The 23,363-nt window shown below is 35.3% G+C and overlaps 1 protein-coding gene across 3 annotated transcripts in view; it reads right to left on the bottom strand.

Annotated features, from left to right (window-relative positions):
* LOC125681177 (5-hydroxytryptamine receptor-like) overlaps positions 1 to 23,363 on the bottom strand; it is a 64,852-nt gene that overhangs the window by 16,272 nt on the left and 25,217 nt on the right. The gene's annotated exons all lie outside the window — the stretch shown is intronic.

Below are 23,363 nucleotides of genomic sequence, written 5' to 3'. Positions count from 1 at the left end.
TCCTTCTGATTAATACCAGCCCAACACATTTATCCAAGATCATCCATCGACGCCATCGGAAAATATTTTCAGATTCTTCCGATATCATATCCTTGTGATGTGCCTTTTTGACGTTTCTATCTAATACTGAACGGAAGAAATAAAACTGTCTGTTCACCTTAGAATTACAGCTGTTGTCTCAGAGCTACACGAGTATTCAATACTGTATCATAAATCAACATTTCAACGATTAATGGTGATTGATGACATTAACGTAGTATTTCGCAAATACTTTTCTGATCTAATATATTCAGATTAAATATGGAAAAATTCGCATATGGCAGTCATCCACTTGATTGCACGAAGTTTTGTTATACTCAAGCATGTTGCTCATTTTTATCATTACGATCATTAGGTTTTGACTAATTAGGTACCGTTGGTAATTCATCTAGATGAGATATTTTAATTTTATTCCCAAGTGTATTTGTTTTACGTGTAGAAATCGACAGAGAAATCAATCAGACTAATGCGATATCAAAGCATGCCTCGTGCGCAGGATTTTAGAATTGCTGTTTTAAACCTATATCGGCGCAGACAGGATTTTATTTCTAACGTATTGATTCCTAACGATCCCATATCAAACGAACTACTAAAACATCTTGGTAGTTATCGGTAAATTAAACTATTACAAGGGATGATTTACAGGTTATCATCGCCAAGTAACTGAAACGTGGCCAAGAAGAAAAAATGGCGATGCAATGTTCAAGGTCTCATCTACCAACCAAAATCTAATCAGTTAAAAACAAACGAAGTTACATTTTCTTTTTAGACCTTGTAATCTTAAATGTAACTCATTAACATAAGATACCAAAGGAAAATAAATATAATGTAATGATAATCTATAAATTTATAAGTTCGTGAGCAAGACAAATATATTCATTGAATTTTCTCCAGTTATACCCAATGAAGACCACCACTAAATACTTATTAAGTTTTTTTTACTGACTGTCTACGGAAATATGTCGGGTTGTCCTTAGAAGGCGAGGTGGAATAACTGTTCTGTTTCGTCGAAAACAAACACTTTTAGTACGTAAATATGTATAGGAAGAAATGCAATCAATTTAATTTAAAAGACACTATTTTGCCGTCTAAATTATGCTACTCGCCGTCTTAAAAAATTGTAGGCTGCAAGCATGCGACTAGCCTCAGTAGTTACTGATAGTAAAATAGTTACGCCGTAATTTCGTTTCCAGTTTTGATTTTCTTTCGAAAAATTGTCTGTCATTCCAAAGATTGGTAACAAATCAAAGTAAAGAACTGTATTTACCAACAAGTTTATGTCATAGTAAAGTACATTATGTTTTATTTTAAGAAATGAAGTACATTCAATACAGTTATTAAAATGGCGTAACTCATCACAGGTTAAGCTGTCTACCACACGCGACAGTTGTCCTTACGAAGGAATTAGAGCAAATATGGGACATGATTTCATTAAAGGATATTGGTGCACCGATCTTGTGAATGATACCAAGATCTTGTAAGAACATATACTCAATGAAAGGTGGAGATAACGAACAGTGATCAATCTCTTAACTCCTATAAGCAATACAAAATAAAGAACTGGACAAACACGGACCCCTGGATATACCAGAGGTGGGATCAGGTGCCTAAATCTACAAATTGCTGATGGAATTCAACCTATATTTAGAAAATTGTTTTCATTATCTATCCCTGATATAAACACTTCATGTAGTGATTTTAGAATGTATTGGGTGGTTGTAAATACAAAAATCACACCATGGCACGGCATTAAGCTAATGTAACAGAGGCAGGAATCGAGAAAATATTGCTGTACAGAGACACAAAAATGTCATAAATTTATTGTCCTGGTCGCTAATTAACCACCCCGTGATTTTCACTTTTGCAAAAATTTACATTTTTCTAACATTAGCCTGTTAGCCCTTTGTCTCGTTACTCCTTGCTAAGCGAAGCAGGAACATCGTTATTTTGTTGACAGTGATGCTAATATAGACTGGCACTGTGCACGACGGTTCGCTAAGAAGATTTGCTATTTCAAGATAAATACTCTTCGCTCCCTTCCTCCCGAGGAAAACCCAGTCAATGTAAAAATAAAATACACTCTAGATTAACAGCAGGCAAAAGACAAAGGACGTGTCCTCACGGATTGCCTACCTATAACGCAGCACTGACGCTACAGTAATCACCGGTAGCGGAATGTGTGTCATTGTGACACTTTTATGAAGGACATTTTCCTAACCATTTCCGTAATGAGACCAACGACATAATTTGCGTTATAGATTCGTGGAAAAGCTTTTTGTGTATAACATGCTGTTATTAGATTTAATGATGAGGAACTTGATACCGACTTAGTTAAATGCAGAGAAATTACGCCCACATTAATTCGACTTCTGTGGCGCAGATCGTTCAGTCTGTTGTGTTAACCATACATTTTATAATCCAGCTATTTTACCTTGGTTACCAGGAACCTGAATCCTCTTATTCCGGATACCAGAGGAAATCAAAGCTGTAATCATGCATTCGTTTTGAAAAGAACATATTAGTCTTCAATCAAATATCAATCAAACTTCTTCCGTTTCAAATGATCTACTTTTTTTCGTTTTTACTTTTTGGGAGTTCAACTTCCCTTGGCTATCATGCACTGTGCGCATTAATTTATTGCATTGAACTTTGATGTTGGCCTCTTTACATCTTCGTTTTGTTTAATGACGAACATGTACATGTTTTGCCACAGAAAACGTTCTAACAATATACATCCTTTATTCAAAAGATGTAAACAAAGAGAGCTTATTTCAAATTATGAGTACTATATAACAGATGTGCTTGCTTCCTAAAATGATAGAGAAAAAATTCTATTATACATGTACATGTTTTGGTAAATGAGGCACTATATATGGACGAGTTCATTCCTGATTAGAGGAGTTGAAGGTTAAGACGTACTCCACACCACATCTGAGATACATGTATATTGAATGAATATATTAATTCAATGAACCAATCTTTCAATATTGGAAATATAAATTCACTGAACCAATAGATATACTCCAAAACTCGCCAGAGTATAGTAAATGAATGAATATTATATAAATTCATTGAACCATAGCATCTGAAAAGAGTAAATAAATGATGAACCAATTTTAACTGCGCAAATTAAGGGAAAATAAATTGATAAAAAAAAAAAAAAAAAAAGAATAATAATACTAAAATAATATGAAAAAAAAAAACAAAAGAAACCCAATGAAAATACTTAGATATACATGTATCCAGTAATTATTTTTGTTTCTTTGAATATTTGAAAAGTTCAATTCCCCTGAGTACATTCAGTCCTTTGATTCTGTCTGTTCTCATATCTTGCTAAAGGTGAACTCGTGAAATTTTCTCGGGGCAAATATTGAGTGTGTACAAATTGACATAGTGATGGATATCCTGTCTGATATTAGTTCGATATCGACCACCTCTAACTTTGTCCAATCATTAAAAAGCCCTAGGTTCTCCCCTGCACGTGGATAAGGACCGTGTCTGTTTTTATCAGTGTACCTCTTTAATGTCCTATGATGCTAGTATTATGGAAATCAACAGATATCATCACGGTGTCGGAGTGACTTGCTTCAGGTTAGAGAGACCTATCGCGGCTAATTAACCTTGTAATGTACTCCTATTTTAATTTCAGTGAAATGTAAAGTTCAGGACTGTTGAGTTTAGACCTTGCAGTTAAGAATTGATCTTCACAATTTTGTTTTCAGTGAGATAAACAGCGCACGTAAAATTTGAAATTCGTATAGACAGAATTGATAAATTCCTATTGGTGATCTGGGAATAAACAGCTGTATTGCTTACATGTTAGATAATCGTATCGCTTCACATATTTGATACTATGTTCATGATGTTAATCTTTGCCAGCACCTGCATCACACCGGATGTATATACACGTCCATATATACAACCTTTATTGCCAATGACAAAACAAAAACAAAGAAAAAAAAACCAAGAAGCATAACAAAAGAAACAAAACAAGACACCCCCCCCCCCCGAAAAAACACATACAATAAAACAATCAGCTCACGTTGAACTTCGCCAGATACATTGTACTGAAATAATTTTCCCAAACCATAGCCCGGTCATTTTCTTATCCTCAGAATCTTAGACTGCAGACCTAACAAATCAAAGCTTGTAAAAGCTTGATTAACATTAATGACGAGATAAGGTGCCATACCGATTAGCCATATTGATAAAATTCGACATATTCGTATCTCCTTACTTCTGACAAATAAATTATCTTTGGAATCTTGGAAATTTAAATAAAGCAAACCATACATTTAAAAAAAGATCACAAAAATGTATTACCATGGTAGATAATTAGTTTTCTTGTTAATATTGTGCTGAAGAACTGAAAGAATCCAAGACAAGAAAAAAATATTTTGAGCTTCATCTTAGAATTACATGTAAGAAGAGATCTAATGCATACAATGCCCATGTGATGAACCTGTTTATTCAGGGATTAAGACTCGTGAGTTTGGAGCACTACAAATCCTTAAACTTCTATTGTGGACCCGCGCTCTGGCTCCAGGGCCATGGAATAATGCAAATTAGATCTACATAAATGATAATTAGAATTGCTGCATTCTTACAGTTCTTGAAAATGAAGTTTTTCCTCTCTCTCTCTCAAAAAAAAAATCACTCTATGTTCCTATGTTCCTGCTCAAAGGCCGTATGAGTAAAATATTCTCGTAAAAACCGAGGCCCCGTGTCACAGCAGGTGTGGCACAATAAAGACCCCTCCCTGCTCAAAGACCTCAAGCACCGAGCATAGGCCTAAATTTTGCAGACCTTCACCGGAAATGGTGACGTCTCCGAGAGGAACGTTAAACAATATACACCCAACCAACCTTTATTCCTATATAAATTAGATCTGTCTTCCGCATTTACTCTCTCTCTCTCTCTCAATCCGCGGTTTACTTAGTAAATAAACTGAACCGACAGCCAATCACCCAGCACCCTCTCCACCGACTCAATTATTGCAGATTATCTATTAGGCGGAGATTAACATGCAACTCGTTTGTATCATGAATTACTAACATTGTTGTTCTTCGTAACTGGAAAAGATTATAATCGGACGATGTCGTATTAAAAAAGTTTATGGTTCCGCCTTAGTCAAGCTGACATAGTTCTACACCAATTTTCAAATATTTATTTTATATATCAAAATATTTGTCTTCTCCCAAAGAATGCAATTACAAGAAAACGGCTTAAAGAGAACAAATAAATGTCAAAACTCAATAGAAATAAAACAGTTTTTGTTATGCTTTGATAGAGGAAAATGCTTGAATTTAATTCTTTCAACATCAATAGCGGATATGCTACTTAAAATGTGTTACATTAATCAATAATAAATATTGAATTTAAAAATAAAATGAGTTTAGTCTTGAAAACAGAAATAGCTTTTTTCCTAAAAAAAAAATATTTCTCACCTAACATACCAACCCGTAGGTCAAGATTGTGGGACGGTCGGTTAACATTGTCGGAAAGGGATTCAAAAAAGTGGATGCATTCTTCTAACATTTGTAATCAATAGATTTGTTCAACTAATATTGATTTATTTACAATAAATTTATTTCTAAGAGAAGTAAAATAAATTCAGCTAGTTTATATAACCTTTAGTTATATCCAAACGTTCTTTTTGATGAAGATTGGAGCTCAAGTTTTTGACCATCAAATATGCCTCAAACCGGTCCTTGATCAATCAAGAGGTGTTTGGCGTTGGTATATGAGAGCAACACCATGTCACATCACTTGCTAATTTCGATGTCTCCCTGTTTGTTGTCTGGGAGTCCGAGATCCTTTACTACATTATTGCTTTGGATGATACTATCCAGAAACAATATAACGACAGGTTCAGTAAAGCAAGCGTGGTGAAGATCCAGAAACGAAATTAGGAATAGAGGGATTCTTGAAGATCCAGAAACGAAATTAGGAATAGAGGGATTCTTGAAGATCCAGAAACGAAATTAGGAATAGAGGGATTCTAACCAACTATACTGACTTTGTGCAGGGAATAATTCTAAACTTGGGCACTTTCCTCCAAGGGGGGGGGGGTCTGACCTAGGTAGGTCGGTGTTGTTGGGGTTTTATTTTTTTTTGGGGGGGATACTGTGACGGAAGAAATCGCACGCTACAGCACCGGTGTTGTAGCATAGAATTTTCCCCCGCATAAACTTTCCCCCTGGAAAAACGGGCCCGGGATAGACATTCCCCCGGATAAATAGGCCTGGTATAGAATTTCTCCCTAGGAAGAATTAACCCGGGCCCAATCCCCCTAGGAAAAACCGTCCTAGTATAGAATTTCTCCCTAAATGACAGTACGCTCCCCCTCCCCCTTCTTACATTTTAGCTATTACTAGAATTCTCTTGTTTATCTAGACCCAGGAATTCTTATTACTTTTTTTTATTTTGAGCAGGGCCTTGTGTACATGTATCACAATCATCATCTTATGGTGTTTTTTTTTTCAAAACAAGAAAATTATTTAAGTCGTGTAATGGTATATCAACAATTCATTCAGACATTTCAAGTCTTTGCTGTTATCTACTAGTATCTAACATCTGAAATAGTGAAGTTGGGAAGAAGTTAATGTTTTTTTAATCTAAAAATTTCGAATTGAAATAAACGGGAAAATTAAATTACTTTTATTTATACAGTGCATCTATTTTACTTTTCAAAAATTTAAATGTATATCTTTTAGTCGACTTTTTACGAAAAACATCAAATGATATTGACCATCGTTACAGTCTTTTGGGAAGCATATTGTATTTACTATATGCAATTCAAAGTTTTCAGCGTGTAAACCCAACTTGAACATCTAAAAAAAAAATTCCTTTATTTTATGAATATCGTAATATTAATGAGCGCATATCTATTTCATTAAACTATAACAATTTCACAGCGCATATTTCTTTCTTTTTGTAACTTTTATTTTATAACATGTACCTCTTTATAGCAATAATAACAAATTTCATTGATTATTATCTACAATTGCATGGGTTTGCTTCATTCTATATGTATTCAAAAGCTTCTACATGAGAGAGAAAAAGATTCCGGTCGATGAAATCCGGAAACAGGAGGGGGAAAATTCTATACCAGGACGGTTTTTCCGCCCAGGGGGAAACTCTATACTGACTTTGTACATAGGGGGAAATTATATGCTGGGCGCTTTTTCCTCCTATGGGGGAAGATCTATCCCGGGCCCGTTTTTCCGGGGGGAAAGTCTATGCGGGGGAAAAGTCTATGCTACTACACCGGGTCTTTTGGATGAGATTCGTGACACGGTAGTTGTTTACACGATAAAGCTCTACATGAGTGAAAAATTGTCGAATGGGACGTAAAACAACAAACACTACATGGCTGCATATAAAGTCGACAAATTTAACTTTTAGTTTCTCTATATACGTTAAAATTTAGACCAATTATTGTGGTCCCACCCTATCCCTCGGGGACTATGGGTTTATTTAAATATACATGTATAAGTTACCGGTATTTCATACATAAAAGCCTATTTGAAAAATTTGAGCTTTGCATGGTTCAATGGTACTTCTAACTTTAAAACACCCACCCTATTTTCGTTATTTTCCTACCCCCCCCCCCCCCCCCCCCGTTGGACAGAGGCATATGGTCATTTACTGGAACTAAGGTAAAACTCCTTTAGCCAAGGATACTTTGTTCCAAGTTTAATCAGAATTGGTAGAAATGGCATGGACCCTGGAGTACACGCAAAAATGTATAAGTGAGGTTAAACAGGATAATATGGGGAAAAGTCAGCTGGTGCATGCACAAGTGTACGTTTTCAACGGAGCCAATCGGGACATTGCTCAGCCTTTTCCATCAAGTCGAGAAAAAACTCCTTGTCGACTTCAGGAAAAGATTGCACCGGAGCTTGATGACGCGACCATTATTTATAGATACGACCTAACAGGGTAGCACGTGACCGTACGCAGGGGGATTTATCAGAATCAGCAACGTTTCATAAACAAGAGAATTAAACAGATACTCTGTATGGTTTGTGAAAACATTCATTTGTGTGGCTGCGAGATTTTGAAATGAAAAACTACTTTCGAGTTTACAAGCATCAATATTTTGTTGCCAGATTTATATCATTTGATTAAGGTATTTTGTTGACAGATTTATATCATTGGACTAGGGCATTTTGTTGCCAGATTTATGTCACTGGATTAGGGTATTTTGTTGCTAGATTTATATCACCGGATTAGGGTATTTTGTTGCCAGATTTATATCACCGGATTAGGGTATTTTGTTGCCAGATTTATATCACCGGATTAGGGTATTTTGTTGCCAGATTTATATCATTTGATAAGGGTATTTTGTTGCCAGATTTACATCATTTGATTAGGGTATTTTGTTGCCAGATTTATATCACCGGATTAGGGTATTTTGTTGCCAGATTTATATCACTGGATTAGGGTATTTTGTTGCCAGATTTACATCATTTGATTAGGGTATTTTGTTGCCAGATTTATATCACCGGATTAGGGTATTGTGTTGCCAGATTTATATCACTGGATTAAGGTATTTTGTTGCCAGATTTATATCACTGGATTAGGGTATTGTGTTGCCAGATTTATATCACTGGATTAGGGTATGTTGTTGCCAAGTTTATATCACTGGATTAAGGTATTTTGTTGCCAGATTGACATCACTGGATTAGGGTATTCTGATGCCAGATTTATATCACTGGATTAGGTGTATGTATGAAACTCAAACGTTAACTTATCTTCTGTTGAATTTGAACTTCAAGATCCAAATCAAATACCAGAATGACTCTTGATTCTGAGGTTTCAAGTCAAAGCTTCAAATATTTCAAATTCATTATGCCTATATATCATCACAACTCTATCAATAGGAATTATGTAATGAAATATGTACGTTTCAAGATTTAACAAAATTTGTTTAAAACACATTTTTTTCTCACATTATCACCAGTGTGAGATCGACTTTACCCTGTGAGACAGCCATGTGAGATTTTTCTGTCTCAAAATGCTACAACCTCATTTGATTGTGACGTCATATATTTTCTTAGAAACCTTGGACAACCTTGGTTTTTTTAGTTTACACTTACAGTGTAAACCATTTTCGGGTGTGTTCTTTCTGCTTATCTAATTAGTTTTTGCACCAAAGTTCAAATGAGGATTTTGATAATTTAGAATTTTCTCAAAGCTCCTATATTTATGCACTAAACTTTAGGTAAAACGTGAGAAAAATAATCCTTCATTATTTACTCATGTGGGATAGGGAAATTCCACATCTGGAACAAGATTCGCTGTCTAGGACTCGGCAAAGCCTCGTCCTAGACTGCGAATCTTGTCCCCTCGGTGGAATTTCCCTATCACACACTCGTACTAATGGAGGATTCTATTAATCTCAACCTAGAATATTAAGCTTTTGTTAGAAACACATGCCTGTGTAGAATATTAAGCTTTTGTTAGAAACGCATGCCTGTGTAGAATATTAAGCTTTTGTTAGAAACGCATGCCTGTGTAGAATATCAAGCTTTTGTTAGCCTGTGGTCCCCCTATTGCAGTTCTTTTTTAAAGGACAACAACTTGTTGGTTCTATAAAAAGAAGTTGAAATGTGAAAATTTATTGAACGATAACATTGCTGCAGACGACAACAGGTAACAAACACATTCTGATCAGAAGTGAGCTGACGACCATACTAAATGAAGTCAACACTTCAAGATTCAAAGAGGGGTATGGTCATGTATAAGTTTTGTAATTTTCTTTACAAATCTAAACAACGTAGAATTTAAATCCAATCCAATTCATTTGCAGGCTGGAATACGTCACATCCTGTGCTTAATTCCTGTACTTTAATCAATGCTTTCGCTTGTAATGAAGATCAAGGTCACCACTGAAATTAGACTGTCCAACTATCCACCAGAAGCAGACTGTAAATTACCAAAGTCATGAAGCACCACCACTAAAGTTATTATACAGTCAATATGAGAGATATATAGACCAGTGAAGTCAGGCTAAACTGTGTAGACAGTCAATATGAGAGATATATAGACCAATGAAGTCAGGATAAACTGTGTAGACAGTCAATATGAGAGATATATAGACCAGTGAAGTCGGAGTAAAATTTGTAGACAGTCAATGCTATGAGAGGTACAGTATTTAGAGCATTGCGCTGAGTACAACAGTGCAAGCACAGGTACATGTATGTTTCATTTTCATGGTTTTCGGTCAAATATAAGTAACCCTCCGCGTAACATTTTTGTCACAATTTTACACTTCAATCACGAGCCCTCATGATGCAGCGCGGCAAGAAGTACGCAAACGCCGATTCTTCAATTAATGCAGAGCGACAGGCGTTCCAATCTTGCTTGGGCCTTATTGTTAGAAATGTTACAGACCTTAGTTGGACAATACACAAGCAAATTACATTTTTCGCAAAATGCTTAGATTAATGTTAGCTTTGCCATTCTGCAATTGTATGTATCTGTCATATTCATTGTCATGATATATATTATGGTGGCAACGGCGCTCAATAACTTGTCGATATCCACATTTTCCATAACGCATTTACAATGTTTTGAGGGTGAATTTGGATCATGTTATTTGATTGAAAAAACAGCGATCTGCTGCTGCTTTTGAATATTTTTATATAGATAGATGATCAGAGCGGTCCTTGAAGCATGCATACCTTATATCTTTAACAATTTTTATGTCATATTTTTTACATGAAATAATTCAGTTTACTCAAATACGATACGTAATAATCACGCTTATGCAAATATTAAACCCAAAGTGTTTTGAAATGACTCACTTTGCCATTCTGAAAACGTCTCTATAACCGAAGGTATTTTGCATTTATACATGCATGTCTGTGCACCTTTCCGTTCGTGCCTTTTTGACGTCATTACACATCGTCTCCGCGGAGGACATTAAATAGATGGTACCATGTTTGATGCAGGTGGATTTCGCTGATCATAAAAATATAAAGACAATTTGACAGAAAGTAAAAAAAAAAAAAAAAAGAAGGATAGAACTGTGTCGTACTCGTGTACTACAGAATCTGGTTCAGGGATGATTTGCGCCGTGAAAACGAGGCAACGACTCCACTGACACAATATCACCACTACAATTGCTATGTACTTTGTCTTCCAGAGAAAAAAATGCTATTAACTTTTTGTTTCGATAGTCTCTTTTGTATTTATAGCAGCGAATGATCCGTAGTGGAGTTGTTGAAACTGTGTTGTACGGTGTGATGGATATTCTGTTCGTGATGCGCTATTTTTCCTTTCGTGTCCCGTTATTGAATTAATTGAAATTAATTGTAGTAGATAAGCAAAGATATGTTTCGCCTCAATTACTCTTACAAAAATCTGTTTTCTCAGCTCTATTATGTACAAGAAGCATTGGACCCATCACTTGTGAACAGAACATGTAATTGGTTTCGTGATAGCGACTGCTCTGCAATCACTTGATACGGCGATGGGAAAGCCGCGAGTTTTATTCTTGTTTATTGATCTATTATGTCTAACAAAATATGGTGTAATTTGCGTAATAATGTTTTTTGATTTGCTGCAAGACCTAAGAATGCCATCTTTATCAGATTTTACCGCAAGACTTTCCTAAAAATTGATATCAAGTTGCATACAACATTTGAAAAGGAACATCACGTTATGCAATTTAGGAATGCATGGATCTCACATTGAACGTGGATCTAGACTACTTCGTCATCTTTTAAGTTAATTTAATGTCTGGAGGTTATTTTTCACGCCCTATCATTGTATTATATTTACAAATCTCAGGACAGATCAATCGAGCAGTGAATAAGGAGACCCCTTCTCCATTTGCCTTGGGTTATATGGTTGTTGTCAAACGAAAGGCAACCAGTGTATGTACAGCGTTAGATTTTCTTATAATTCTTTTGTAATAAAACACCTGAGGATTTCTTGGACTTTTATCTAAAGCAATACACGAGTGAATATTAGTAAAGATACAAAAAGTATACATGTATCTCCATGCTCCACTTATTTTCATATATCCCATAATACACCCAGCTTTGACATTTAATCTTCATATTGTATTTGATCTTTTTATAGATATATAAGTTTTTATGTCAAGTTGAAAAGTCAGTGCTTATATTTAGAAATAAACTACATAAAACGTAATAGGTCTATTACATTTGGCTAAACTCGGCCGACTACGGTATCCTTCATCAAAGATGTGCAACAATATAATCGGCTGAGGTGTGCCGAATAGGTTCATTAATGGCAATACACTGGTAAACGTGAATATTTGATATAAGTATCTAAAGTCTTTTTTTTTTTTTTTTTTTTTTTTTTTTTTTTTTGCGATGACCATAAAATTCTCCTTTTCTTAAATCTTCCGATGTGAATTTATATGAGACATCATTAGATATAGGATGAGAACCTTATCATTATTTTGTTGTTGCTGTTTTGATATATCCATTTATAAAGAATTACGCGCACACTTTAAGAAAGGTGAAGGTAACGAACAGCGAACAATCTCATAACTGCTATAAGCAATATAAAATATAGAGTTGGGCAAACACGGACCGCTGGACATAATAGAAGTGGGATCAGTTGCCTAGGAGGAATAAGCATCCCCTGTCGACCGGTATCATTTCATTATTTATTCATAATGTAAGCAAGATTTGTAATCTTGGTAGATGTAAATATATCTGCAAAGCATTTGAAATAAAAGAATTGTATACAAAAGGACTATACATGGTATGGGTCTAACCCCCCCCCCCCCCCCCCCCCACACACACACACACACACACCAGCTTTTGGATAACACTCCTGCATCTACACAATGTATCTGTATTGCACTAAGAAGGATTTGTGTTGCTGTAACACACACTCTTTGTTTGATACACATTTATCGTAACACCCCACCCCACCCCTCAATTAAAAATCACGTTTCCTTAGTTTTCTGTATTATATGGAAATCAAAACGTTAGAATGAAGCTACCAATACCAAGGTCTTGGACTATTTTTTCTTTCTCAGTAAGATGTTTTGAAGGTCTTGGACTATTTTTTCTTTCTCAGTAAGATGTTTTGAAGGTCTTGGACTATTTTTTCTTTCTCAGTAAGATGTTTTGTTTAGAAACTGACATAAAACTAGACCCCCATGAGCAATTTAGGATAAAAATACTGTACAGATTCATTTGTAGATTTCATTAGCTCGTGTCACGAAACTTAAATTACGTAGTTTACTCAAGCAATTCCACGGCTAAGATGAAATCAGGAAAAACGGATAGATAGCTATCCAAATGTAATTGTTATGACTTTTAAAGCGTTATTAATGATGCTAAATTTTCCCTCGAAAGTTTAACGTTGATTTGTATTCACAGCAAGCGACGAAGACGCGTTAGGAAGTTTATAATATTTCTCTATCATGCAATGAAACAATTACTTTTTTAAATCCAGTCTTTTTTCGCGGCAAAGCATTCAAACAAATGCGAAAGTTGTAAGAAAAATGTAATTCTAAACTTTTCAACATCCCCATTCCAATGACTGGATCATAATTTTACACAATCAATCTTAATTAAGATTGCCAGTGTATGTGAAAACGAATACAAAAAAAGATTGACGCATTTCGCTCGTGAGGAATGAAAATTAAAGATCAAGTATTTCTCCTTTAATTCAATTACACGTGACTATGAACCTTGAATGGGCAGAATGGCATGATGTGAGTTCTAGGAGGGTTTGCTAATGGCACATTAATATACTTATAAAATGAAACAATAGGAAAGATACTGAGTACAAACAAATATTGTACTCTGCAGGAGACACGGAGATAATGACAATACCCCTTCCCCAGGTGTTCTCGTTCATCGGTTCAAAACTAACCATGAATATCCTACTTCAAGAATAAAATTAAATCAATTTATTCCAGTATCCATTTCGTGAACCTTTCAGTGAAGCCAAAACGATACATTTATTTTCAGATTATATTATTATATCTATATGCCGGTAACACGAATATTCACGTTCTTTAACAAATCTACAGTAAATGTTCGGTATATCTCTTGCACAAAAAACATACCATTTTCTGTTAAAACACTGGCTCTGCTCCATCAGTACGCAAAAGAGGTGATTGTTGCCGCAAAAGATGTGATTGTTGCTCTGACGAAAATAACGCATTTTGTTGCAGTGCATCAGTGCATAAAAAACACTGAGATTGAATTAAATTTGAAGATTATTTAACATTAAGCTACATATATACAATTATAGTATACGTATTTATAATCTTTGGATTGTGAAGATTATTTAACATTAAGCTACATATATACAATTATAGTATACATATTTATAATCTTTGGATTGTGAAGATTATTTAACATTAAGCTACATATATACAATTATAGTATACGTATTTATAATCTTTGGATTGTGTTGATTATTTAACATTAAGCTACATATATACAATTATAGTATACGTATTTATAATCTTTGGATTGTGAAGATTATTTAACATTAAGCTACATATATACAATTATAGTATACGTATTTATAATCTTTGGATTGTGTTGATTATTTAACATTAAGCTACATATATACAATTATAGTATACGTATTTATAATCTTTGGATTGTGAAGATTATTTAACATTAAGCTACATATATACAATTATAGTATACGTATTTATAATCTTTGGATTGTGATGATTATTTAACATTAAGCTACATATATACAATTATAGTATACGTATTTATAATCTTTGGATTGTGATGATTATTTAACATTAAGCTACATATATACAATTATAGTATACGTATTTATAATCTTTGGATTGTGTTGATTATTTAACATTAAGCTACATATATACAATTATAGTATACGTATTTATAATCTTTGGATTGTGATGATTATTTAACATTAAGCTACATATATACAATTATAGTATACGTATTTATAATCTTTGGATTGTGATGATTATTTAACATTAAGCTACATATATACAATTATAGTATACGTATTTATAATCTTTGGATTGTGTTGATTATTTAACATTAAGCTACATATATACAATTATAGTATACGTATTTATAATCTTTGGATTGTGATGATTATTTAACATTAAGCTACATATATACAATTACAGTATACGTATTTATAATCTTTGGATTGTGTTGATTATTTGTATGTTGTTTTACATCTCTTTCAAGAATTTCATTCATAAATGACGTCACTAGCTCCAGGTGAAGTGCCACAAATTTTGACCTATGAATGACGCTAAAGACCGTAGCAGTGGGTGTTCTTTATTTTGCCTACCTCTATCACGACATTTCCATTTTTAAGGTTATACCCAAAAACCCATGGTTTTCACTTTTAAAACCGGGCGCCTGGCGAAGGGACAACCACTATCTAATTTAAATGTCTTAGTCGGACATAGCGCCTGGATAGAGAATCGAACCTGGGACATGCAAAGCGAACACCCTGACCACTTGTCTGTCGCGACAGCTGTGTTGATTTGTGTACATGTACCTATTTCACGGGAGCAGTGCGCATTTAGACCGTGCACCAGTCTGGAGACTCATCAAGGCATCTGCCTGCTGTCCTGTCCCATTTCAATTGTGAAAAAACAAACAAACACCACTGTTTGAAGTAAAGATGATTATTTTTCTTTCTTTTTCATGCATACCTTTACTGAAATTGTCAACGGACCTAATCTTTTTTTCTTAATTATAGTTGAGTGTTTAGTATGTGAAGAAAGTCATTCAAGTGCAACTTTAAAAAACTCGATAGAATTTTCGTTTTCTGCGTTTCTCAGACTGAATATTTTATTCATTCAATCAGGTTTAATAGACTAGAAGGGACACCCACTCCTTGGTACATTTAGTTTTCTTAATCACGTAATTCTAATTAAGCATTATCGCATTGAGAATATTGGAACACTTAGAAGGCTGCATTCCAAGAACTACCTCTGAGACACTTTTATCAGTAAAATATCCTGTTTATTACAAAGAATGACAATTTAGCAGTATTAAATATCATTGTATGGAATTACGATACAACTTCCAGGAAAAATACAAATAAAAAAAAAAGTTCTTGTGCAGCGATTAATCATCTAATCTGCATTGTGTTCAGTAATGTACTACCTGTTGTGTTGGTTAGACCACCCGTGACGAATAACCAAGATGCCTGATTCATATTGGTGGAAGATTCAATAAAACAACTGAGAGGAAATTACGGTACTTCTGGTAGTCACCCACCTATCACTACAACACTGGGCTCTAAGTATCACCGAGATAAAACTAGTCGCTGAGGACTGAATGTAACGCAAGTGACAATTATCGGTTTTATCGATTGATTTTATATTGTTTAACGTCTCTTTCGAAAATTTCTCACTCATAAGGAAACGTCACCATTGCCGGTGAAGGGCTGTAAAATTTCGACCTAAGCTCGGCGTTTACGGCTTTTGAGCAGGGAGGGATCTTTATCGTGCCACACCTGCTGTGACACGGAACGTCGGTTTTTGCGGTCTCATCCAAGGACCGCCCCATTTAATAGCCTCTTACGACAAGTAAAGGGGTACTGAGGACCTATTCTAACCCGGATGCCCACGGGAAGTTGTCGGTCTGAAGCTTCGCCTTAGCATCCCTTTAGTTGGTCTCTTTATTACTATATAAAATCCTGGGATTGGTGATTGCGTCTGATCAGATCAACTATACTGGGGGTCAGGAATGTTGCTCATGATTAAATAATCAGAGGGGAACTGTGTGACTTCTCACTATACGTTGTAATCTAACTTACCACATTTTATTTTCATACTACGTACATAAAACAAAAGATGAAACAAAGAAAAAAGGAACCCTTTCACGCTATGTAAATACATGGGATTTGAGAGTAAACAATATGTTTCGCTATGAGAGCTAGCCTGATTGAGAAAAACGACAATTTCGTATCTCCATCTAAACTATGTAGAAAATTCAATCAAACTGGTACAAGCCGAAGGAGGATTTATTTGAATAACAGAATGACCGGGGGCAGCTGCAGCCTATCTTTAGTGGAATGAAATTGTGTGGGAACCGATGGGGATCAAGTCTTCGCCCACAGATTAAATCCAGTGACAGTGTTGCTTCTCGCGACAACAGGGAAATTGTTCGTAATTAAAAGGAACAGATTTTCGTAGTATCAATACCAGCTACATGATTTTGCTTATAAATAGTATACCATTCGGGAAGAAGATGTTGGCTAAGTCTGTCTAAATAGGGGTCGGGGGTCTATATAGTGCTGCACATAGAACGGTCAGATTACAGAAAATTGTATTCATTATTGTCCAACCTCTCTATTCACATCAATGAATGTGACCGTCTTAGATCTGGGGCTTGGGTTTCATTTCATGGAATTGGAAATTGATTCAAAGTTGCATCTTTCATAATTGAATCTGGTAGAGCGTTAAATTTGATTATTGGATCATCCTCAAATACCTTCACTTTCCATGTTCGTTCGGCTTGAGATGAATCAAGATTAAAAATAAACTCTGTTATGCACGAGCACCTAAATTGGTCTGATTTCGTCCCTTTATAATGCTTTTCTATCACGGAGATAAATGAATCTCAAAAGCATTCCTGTACATCAAACATACTGAATATTCATGTGCTCGGCCTGCGTCGGGCAATTCCTGTAAACTCTGCGCTTACATATTACGGGGGGAAATCATAGTATCAAAAATGTCTTTACCACCGTGCAGACTAGAATTTTGTCTAAATATAGAGAGAAAGATTTGGTAAATCAGAAAGCGCAGAGAGAAATTTGCAAATCAGAAAAACTATAGAGAGATTAATAGAAAGGAAGATTTTGGTAGATCTACATGTACCTAAAGAGAGAGATTCAGTAAATCATGAGAGAGAGAGACACACAGAGAGAGAGAGAGAGAGAGAGAGAGAGAGAGAGGCATAAACTGTACAAGCACAGAATGGCACTGAGCGTGAGAATTCTGGAATGGCAACATTAACAAGGTGTAATACTAGTAATATTTAATGTGCATCCATCTCAAACTTGACAAAAAAAGTGATAAAAATGAGAAGATATCATGCACGTTTGATATACGCTTCAAGGTATCACACCGGTAATTATTTTCACTATATATTACTATAGAGGAAAAAAAATCATTAAAAATCAGTTTACAGAATTGATGCCGAATAACGCAGTCAGAAACGTTCTATGTTACCTATCTCGTCTGCCGACACCAGAAAAGCACCACCCTACGCGGCATTTTCGAAATTAAATTACCCGCAAACAAGACTACCCTCAAATCCACATGTTTTTCACATGTGTGTAAACAGCCGGAGTACACCTCAGGAAGTAGCCTCAGCTACCAACAGCAAATAGTTCCTTTGTATACACTTGGTTATTTCTACAAATTACACAAAATTTCCTCATCAGGGGTGCAAAAATTAAGAGAAAAGAAGAGGAAATGAGAAAAATCGCGCAAGGAAAAACATATTTCTTTAAATATATGGAACTACAATTGACTAAATTCATTTTGATTGGACAATTACCGGTGTGATACCATGAAAGGAACCCCCTTATTTATGAGTCTGCCACAGACAGCACAAAATGGCGCTAGTCCGGAAGCGCCTTTGAATCGATTGAAAATCCGCTGATATTCTAATAAGCGTTTTGCCGCTTACGCTCAGCGCTTCAAAATCACTGAAGAAAATTTTATGCTGCTTGACAGACAACTTGTTACAAATATATTGAATGAAAGTAAAATGTGTATGTATACATAATGATACCCAATCATCACGACACCCTTAGGGATCCGAGGTAGAATAGGTCCTTACAGACTTTAGTATCCCTTGCTTGTCTTAAGAGACGACTAAATGGGGCAGTCCTTCGGATGAGGCCACAAAAAACCCAGGTCCCGTGTCATAGATGGTGTGGCACGATAAAGATCCTTCCCTGATCAATGGCCATAAACGCCGAGCATAGTCCTAAATTTTACAGCCCTTCACTGGTAATGATGACGTCTCCATATGAGTGAAAACTTCTCGAGAGGGACGTTAAACAATAATCAATCAATCAACCAATCGTATAATATCTTCAAATTTGATAAATGTTAATGGTATTGTGTGTGTGCACCCTTAAAAAAGAATGTATTTACTGATTTTGAAATTTCAAATCAACGTAACATTAAGTTGTCAGATTTCTCTTTATTAAGCATCAACATCTTACCACAGTAGTTTCATCCGGACAGAAAAGAATCATATATGACCCTAGCCGGGTGAGTGAATGTTAATTAATTCATAAAATATTCAGCGTCAGATAACACACAATCCTCGTGTAGTATAGACCTTATCATGGAGTAAATAAGATCGAAAGAGAAAAAGAGGTAACTAGCTCACAAGAGTGCAATTGTCAGTGACCAGGTTATGAAGTAATTCAAGGACGATAACTACAAATCGATTCTGAAATTAATTAGTGCTTTCCGAAAAGAAACTCTGCAGAGTATACACATGTACGTAAACATCCTCTTGTAGCATAGTGAATGTTCGTATAAAGATATGTTGCTGTGTAAAATTACACAAATTGCAATTGTCTTAACAAAGATTGGTTTCCATCTATCGCATTAAGCCCCAGTAATGATCCCAAACACCTGTCACTTTGCTCCAATAAACCTTGTTTGCAGATCTCCAGCTTCGACTGTGATATTCAATCAATGCAAAGAGATGTGAACGTGAACACTTAGAAAATTAACAATCGTTTCCTGCTTTTTCCGTAGTACACATATTCCTAAATATCATAAGTAACCTCGAGACAGATTTCACAGCTTTTATCTAATCTGCGTGATTTGTATCGATGTATAATTGAATATAAAAAGCTCTGCAGCAGAACACGCATAGCTTGCATCCTATATTCCTCGATAACTCCGTTAATACTTCAGTACCGTGCAGCGATAATAGGTTATAAAACAAGAGACTTGAGATAAGCCCTGTATATTTATCCATTAATTCATATCTATCGGCCAGCGAAACATTACAGCGCAATGACGAGGAAATATTGACATTTATGGAATTTTTGTTAAGGTTTGATCTACTTTTGCAGCATAAAGATTTGAAATCTGTAACACTATATTAGATCAGGTATGTTTGGGATATGTAGTCATTTGCAGTGTTCTTACGATATAATCAAACAGTCGTCATGGCAAACAGTCTAGACTTATGTGCCAGATTTGGACAGATATGGCTGTCTGTAAAACTCTTTAATTAAAAAAATATCCAGTGAAAAACTTTGTCGCTTATTCTTCTTTCATTTTCACGACTGCCTGCTTGTCTGTAAACGACATGTCTTATAAAGGAATCCTGGGGAGGGTAATTATTCCATTTAAGAGGAATTATCGAGGTAAATTGAAGAGCATTAGTAGAAAGTCTGTTTTAGACGGCTTTTTCACTCTGCCATCCGAGTCTATTAAAATCTTGTTGACAATCCTACGGTCCGTCATTTTCCTCGAACAATAAGATGACGATAGCGCATGATTCCTCTGCTTCCGGTCTGAGATATAGACTAGCTGCGGTTGGCCTGACCCAGTGGTGTACTGACAAAAGAAAAGCGCTCTTGACTACGTAGGCACTTATTCGATTATTTTCTATTGTTGTGTTGCTGACATGCAGGTTACTACAGAATCACGACACTAGGAATTTTGAAATATGGTGGAAGGACTTTTGAAATATGGTGGAAGGACTTTTGAAAGATTATATGGTGGAAAAGTTGTAATGTAGTGTATGAATGAGCCATAATAAATCTTTTCTAATCTTATTCTCATTAGACTCCAAATATAATTACTGAATTAGTTTCCTTGTTTAAATTTTTTTAATAACATATGCTTCTTCCATAACTGTTTCTTCATCAGCGCTCACTTTCCGCTAGGACGTAGTAGTCACGTGATATCCTACTTGTGCCAATATTTCACCATGTCAGAAAATATCAAAAGTGGTTTTAAAGTACCAGCAAACATGTCATAAATCCATTAACAATAATTTCACATTTGTCTCCAGTCAAATCACAGTTAAACATGCATTTTAAGAGGAAAACCAATACAGACCAGTCACATTGTTGTGTTATTGTTTTCAGATGAGTTTTACAACAGGTTGTTTTGTTTACAGTAGTCGTTAAAATCTTCTATAACATTACGGCAACAGGTGTATTTGATAGGCAACATTTATCATCTACTGGTAGCAAAAAGATTATGAACAGGTGAAATAAAGAACATAAGCTTAAGAAAATTTGACAATAGATAAAACACAATCTGACTAAAGTACAGACCTATATTATTATATAATAATATAGGTCTGTACTTTAGTCAGATTGGATAAAACAAAAAGATTGAATCATACAATAAAAGGTGAGAACTTTTTTACTAAATTATATATACTGTGACACAAAATGAATCATTAAAAAGGCACCGCTGCTGAGGGAAATACATTCTTGGTCGAGCATATTCCTGGAGATCAATTCATATAAATTGCCAAATGTTTGTTACGTAACGAAGATAGCTGTTCTTGATTTGTTACCCCAAGAGTCATTCCCTGGTAGATAGTCAACACTGTTGTCAATCCAGTGGGCGATACGTCATTCATTAATTAAAAATGTTCTATGGTACACCCACTCCAACATTAGAAAAGAAGCAGGCAAACATGCTAAGTATCCCCATTAAAACATTGGCAGTGATCAAAGATAAAAACGATGATTACATTTAGTTCACAGTATGTCACTTCTTGGATTTGTATTAAACATAAAATACCTTATAATGACTATTAACTGAAGAACATTGTTTTTAAAAATCGAAAAATTATCCCTCATAAAAATACCTCTACATATGGCGACATGACCATAACGATGTTTGCATATTGAGTAGCGCAAAAGCGGCTCCGTTAACACGTATACAAGCTGTTACGCGATTCTGAGTATAGTCTACTTGTATATTTCAGAATGAATCGTCATAATAAAGACCTCCCAATCCCTTTTACACGAATCTGTACAAAACACAACATCCTGATTCCAAGTACAAGATCTCTACCTTACTAAACATTCAGATACATAAATCTCTACAGATTCCAAGTACAAGATCTCTACCTTACTAAACATTCAGGTACATAAATCTCTACAGATTCCAAGTACAAGATCTCTACCTTACAAAACATTCAGGTACATAAATCTCTAAAAGACAAGACATGCGGATTCCAAGTACAGGTACATGAATCTGAATAGACCATCCTAATTCCAGACACGTGAATATGTAAACAACATGGAACTGTATACACCAGGGCATCCTGATTACATGTACATGATTTGTATACAACAAGACATCCGGATTACATGTACATGATTATGTATATAACAAGACATCCTGATTACATGTACATGATTCTGTACACACCTAAATGTCCTGGACAAATCAAGGCAACCCGATTTAAAGATGCCGCGAAACTCTATATACCAAGACATCCTGATTCCACAAACATGTATATGATCAGAATCCATCATGTGTATCACTGTGGGGTAACGAAATCTCACCACGGGGGGTTGAATATTTCAGTTAAGGTCTAGATAAGGAAATCTCACCACGAGGGGTTGAATATTTCAGTTAAGGTCTAGATAAGGAAATCTCACCACGAGGGGTTGAATATTTCAGTTACATGTAAGGACTAGATAAGGAAATCTCACCACGAGGGGTTTAATATTTCAGTTAAGGACTAGATAAGGAAATCTCACCACGAGGGGTTGAATATTTCAGTTACATGCAGGACTAGATAAGGAAATCTCACCACGAGGGGTTGAATATTTTAGATAGACACTAAATATAAGGAAATCTCAACACGAGGGGTTGAATATTTTAGATAGAGACTAGATGAAAGACGAAGATAATGAACAGTGATCAATCTCATAACTCCTATAAGCAATACAAGAAAGAAAGTTGGGCAAATACGGACTCCTGGATGTACCAGAGGTGGGGTCAGGTGTCTACGAGGAGTAAGAATCCCCCGTCAACCAGTCACACCCGCCTTGTGCCCTGTCTTGATCAGGTAAACGGAGTAATCCGTAGTCAAAATCAACTGTGCCAAGAACGACCTAACAATCGGTATAAAACTCGTCAGATAGCATTCGACCTAATGATAGGTTATTATGGCAAACTAAAGCATTAATATAACTAATATAAAGGATTAAGTTTTATAGATTGTTTTACCTTGAAAATTCGAACACAAATGATTTTTTTTTCACTCTAAATGGTACAACGTGATTTCATTTAAAGAACAAGGTAATGATTTATCAATTGATCTAGTAAGTGCTTGCAA

The sequence above is a fragment of the Ostrea edulis genome, chromosome 2, assembly GCF_947568905.1.
Source record: "Ostrea edulis chromosome 2, xbOstEdul1.1, whole genome shotgun sequence".
NCBI lineage: Eukaryota > Metazoa > Mollusca > Bivalvia > Ostreida > Ostreidae > Ostrea > Ostrea edulis.
The sequence above is the reverse complement of the archived record's forward strand: the minus strand, read 5'-3'. Positions and strand labels throughout refer to the sequence as shown.